We start from the raw sequence: 5,127 nt of genomic DNA on the forward strand, positions 1-5,127 counted from the left end.
TAACACTGTTGTTACATCATCTACAATACTGTTTCGCCCCAAAAAAGCATTCTTTAGGGCAATAATACTTCCAAGTCTTTCAACCTCCTTCCAATTTCATCATGTCCTGTTTAAAGGATATAACATTCCAAGAGCAATTTTTGAATCTCTACACTTGTCTATTTTTGTATGTTCCAGACTAGTCTGTGTATTAGTAATGGGAATTTTCAGAAACTCTTTCAGCAGGTTACATTGTTATGCCACTACACGGTGTTCTCTATGAGTGAGTCACTGAATTATTAATTCAACTGATTCATTCAAGCACACCGATTCATTGAGGAATGAAACAAATGACTCTTTATGTGAGTTATTGAATCATTCATTCAAATGATTTGTTCAACAGCACTGATTTATTCAGGAAATAAAAACATGAATGGATATGCTCAATGGTGAAATTTGCTTTTGACTTGTCAAATTAACTTGGAAATGCTATGTCTAAAATGTAAGTCATTTATTATTAATTTAACTTAACTGTTGTATTAAACCAGCATCCCATTCGAAATGGAGTAACTGAGGTAGTGCATCCATTAACCCAATATAGCAAGAATGCTTTTGTTTCAAGACAAAGGGATTTTTCCATCCTAATTTGTTGTTACACTCAACAAAGAGCACAGTTTAGGCATGATGCATTCATGTGGCCATGTACCTATTCATTATTAGACTCTGCATCTGGCCTGAAGAAATTGTTAAGGACAGGTAATTATCAACAATCAGACAAAGGAGAAATTCCACAAATAATGCTGTACTAATGAGGCTTTGAAACTTGGCAGGAAATCAAAGAGCAAATAGTTGCTTACCCCATAATTTAGATGACCCTCCTGGTTCAAAAACAGTTCCTTAATAAATTCAGTCCTAATGGTTTGCTGCATATATACCATGATGCAACCCCCCCCCCCCCCAAAAAAAAACCCCAGCTTAAAATCCTAAATTAAAGGCAGATTCTCTCCTGCAGCATATATAGTGCACATATAGTCAATCTATGATACATCCCTTAAGCCTTCAATTTTTTTTCAGCTTTATTTTAACTCTTTTACAAGGATACTCTGGAGTCCCCCCTCTGTAGTTTGCACACCAAATGCTATGCCAAATCCCTTCTGGGCTTGCGGTTTCCTGCGACTATTCATCTGTACAAGCTCTGCAATGGACTCAAAAGGAAAGCACAGATGAACTTATGTAAATTTGAGCTTCAACGATACATTTTATCTCTTAGGGATGTTTTACTTGATTGGGCTGCACATCATCCTTTGAGCATAGCATCTTATCTCATGCAATCATGTTTTACTCTTTCTGAAGTCACAGAAAAAGGTCATTTGGTGTCTTCAGAGAGGTAAAACTTTGCATAAGAAAATCCCAACTACCCTAATGACCTACTTATCTCTGTTAGAAGGATGGGACAGAAAATGAGAGGAGGCGTTAGCTCAACGGAAGCTACTGTAACTGATAAAAACATGAAAAAGGAAATGTTCTGTTTTATTACTCTGTGCTATCAAAGCTGCACAGAGGAAGTTGTAGGATATCATGGTCACCAAGAGTAGTCTTTCTTGTTGGCTCTTCAACTACTTCAGTTCCAGCAACATGACCTGGAATAGAGAAATCAAAAGATGCCTGCTATGAACATAACATTGAAACCGAAGCATATTTGGACCTCCCTTGCTTCGATACAAGGAATTCTGTCCAATTCAGTGAGGTCAGGCACTGATGTTGGGAGATCTGTCTTGTAATCAGTATTTCAGCTCACCCTGAAGGTGTAGAATTCACTTCAAGTGTGGGCTTTGAGCTGGCCAGGCAAGGTCTTCCAAAATGCTTAAATAAAATGTTTGTCTAATGGGATTGTTTGCTTGTATGCTTGATTTCATGCACCTGTTAGTAATGAGTGTAGCTGAAAAAGCCAAATCCATTAATAAGAATGTTTTCACATATGTTCATTTTGACGCAAATATAGGGTCATCGTCTTTTTCCGAAGCAAATGAATTGCATTCAGTGTAAGATTAGAGCAATGTAGTCTTTAGTTATGTCAAAGCAATTATCCAGGATCCTGGTCGTTTTGATGTTAAATCAGTATATTAACTAGCTGCACATGGTCAGAGCAATTAAATAGATTTTACCGGCCTTGCTGTTTCTGCATGCTGTGAAAGAGACAATGATGATGGAAAATGTCAGCCTTTGAACTCTGAATCACCATTTCTGCATTAAGAACACGTTAAAATGCTTCGGTTTTGTTCCTGAATTACATACCCCATAATTTTGTTATTCTTAGTCTAAATTGAGAATTTATTTGAAAGCCACAGCAAAACAATCCCAGTTGCGAAGAAAATAGCCTATTATGTAACTTTCTTTCCCATATATTTTTGCCTGTAATTTATGGAAATAATAAGAAAAGGAAAATCAAAAGTGTTTGATTCTAAATATATACTGTTCTTTTTAACTCTCTATTCATCAAAGAATCCAGAAATAAATGTATAATGTTTTCCACAAAAACATTAAGCAGCACAAATGTTTCAAGAAAATGATTTCTGAAGGATACATACATACATACATATACACACACACACACACACACACACACACACATATATATATATATATATATATATATATATATATATATATGAATACATGTGACTTAATATCTAGAACATATATCTGCAATTGCAGAATATATGTACAAAAACAAAAACCTTAATATTTATCATTCACAATCAGAATCATCATTATCATTGATGTTTACAGAACAGATTGATGTAGCAATGATGTGAATTCCTAACGGGACTGTGACTACCACCCTCCCATCCTGCTGAATGAATGAGAGTCCACTGAGAGATTACAACTAACTCTGCAAACTTTCAAATTCAACTCTTCAACCAAGACCAATTCCTGAAGCTATTTTCATTCATTTCTTTTTGGCAGTGCCGCTTTGGTGCTACAGCGAGTGATTCTCAGTAGGTCATGAAGTGCATGTTTAATCTTCAGGGGCTTCCAGATGTGCGACTCAGCTCTCGAGGAAGTAGCGTTAGATGTTAACGATTATTTTACTTCTTTCTCATCTCACCCCCAACATTTTAAGTGTATATAAATATTATCCCAATGGTTTGAAATTTCAGTCTTTGTGGTCTGTTTAAATAAAAATACTACACCATACAGTGTTTGAGACATACCTTAAGTCTTTTGCGGTCTAAATGTTGAAAATAGGCCACAGGCCAAATTTGCCAAGACAGCAATACAGTTTTTATGAGAGCTGTTTTCCAAGAGTTTTTAAGTATAATGTACTGTGATCACTACCATTCATGCAATTTCAGTCAAACGATGCTGCTAGAAGTTTTTTAGCAGTTTGGTCAAAGGATGGCTTTGTGCCTCATAAAATGTGAGTTGGGTAATAGTTATAGAGAAAAGCAAAGTGCATCATAAATAAAAAAGGAATTACTGCATTTAGTGGAACTTGACCCATTTAACCTCTTTTAAACACACTGTTTCTTATTTTTCAAACAGAACAATCAAAAGCATCTGGCTGAGCACATTTCTGAAACCCTATGGAAAGCCAACCTGACTGTAACCTTTACAGAAGAGGAAAAAAGATAAGTGCTTAGTCCACAATCTCCCAAAACAGTGAGTAATGTTGGCCTTGGACCAACCGCTTGAATTATCATGTTGAAGAGAATCAGAAAAACTGTTCTAAAATCAATATAAGAAGGCATCCTTCCAAAATATTATTTAATACACAGTGAACAGAGGTACCAAATAAGAACATATGGAATTTTTTAAAAGCTATTTTCATAACAGCACTCAGTCATTGTGAGCCCTTTTACAGGCTTATCCATTACTACACTTGAACATGACATCAGCTTCAGAGCTGATATACTGTACATGCAGACACGTCACAGTAAAAACACATGGCTGCTGAATTTCGAAATGTGTTTTAAAGCATATGTTTTTGCTAATTATGATCACCACAGTTGATCAGGGACTATGAATTGAAAATGAATTCCTCAGGTTCTGCAAAAACCTATTTTGGACGTAGCATATTGGATGTCTGAGTAAGATTGATCCCTAACAGCTTAGTTAAAGGGGATATTTTGGTTTAAAGTTTACAAAAAAAATAAAAAATAACTTCTTGTGTCCAAGTAAACACATTTTTGGCCATATAGGCCCAGTAAAAAAAAAAATGCATCCACACACATGGCAAGGAACTGTATGCACATGTATATTAACTTTAGAAAATGCTAAACTGTTTTCTGCTATAAAATAAAATAGTTGTATAGCCTCCTGGGATGGAGTTATCTTAACATTTGAGTACATCGCTTCAGTTTCCTTTCTTTTTTTGCTTGCTTAGTATCTAACTCCCAGATTTCTGTTCACAATGAAGAAGTACCCTTTTAAATACTACTCAGTTATTATTTGGGGTAATTCTGGTATGATCATGATTTAAGGAGTCATCAAAAGCCATTTAAAAAAGGTCAATTATGCAGCACAGTCACTGATAGTTGTGGGTTAACAAAAATGTAGTATATAATGTGTTACACTGAATGATTAATGCTTTCCAGCATTAATGAAATGCAGATGTTATGTATTTCATTCTCAATGTCAGAGAGAGGGGATACGGAGGAACAAAACCAAAACATTTTCAGATACTATCTTCACCTTAATAGCCTAGCCTTTACTAGCGCAACAGCACCTCATTTTAAACTTCAGATCATATACAGACACTTCAAACAAAAATAATATACTGAACCACAGATATTTTGTCTACCTAATGCATCCCTCCTGTAGCTCCATTCAAAAATAGACCTTTTTTAATGTCTTTAAATATTATATAATATTTGTATATAGGCCATTGTCGAGAAAGGAAAGGAGCTGTAAAATAAATAAGTAATATAAGTTACATTTGACAGAATTATGTGTTTGTCTGATAGTCTATTTTTCTCAAGCTTGTCCTGTAGCATGCAGTTTTACACACTCATTCAGTTGAAATTACTCTTGAGAATGTCTTTAGATTAGCAAAATGAGTGTGGAGGAGTGCATTTCATGGCTTGAAAACCACCTCAGAGCCATTTCACATATTCTTTAAATCTTGTTTTGTAGTTAAGAGTTTTA

General features: G+C 35.1%; 1 long non-coding RNA gene across 1 annotated transcript; it reads right to left on the reverse strand.

Moving 5' to 3' along the window:
• Nucleotides 1-1,008: 1,008 nt before the first annotated feature.
• LOC127967907 (uncharacterized) lies at nt 1,009-2,056 on the reverse strand. Its single transcript, XR_008155856.1, has 2 exons — nt 1,778-2,056; nt 1,009-1,619 (listed from the first exon to the last, which is right to left on the reverse strand). It is a non-coding gene; the product is annotated as an uncharacterized LOC127967907 (long non-coding RNA).
• Nucleotides 2,057-5,127: the final 3,071 nt, after the last annotated feature.

The sequence above is a fragment of the Carassius gibelio genome, chromosome B11, assembly GCF_023724105.1.
Source record: "Carassius gibelio isolate Cgi1373 ecotype wild population from Czech Republic chromosome B11, carGib1.2-hapl.c, whole genome shotgun sequence".
NCBI classification, from domain to species: Eukaryota; Metazoa; Chordata; class Actinopteri; order Cypriniformes; family Cyprinidae; genus Carassius; species Carassius gibelio.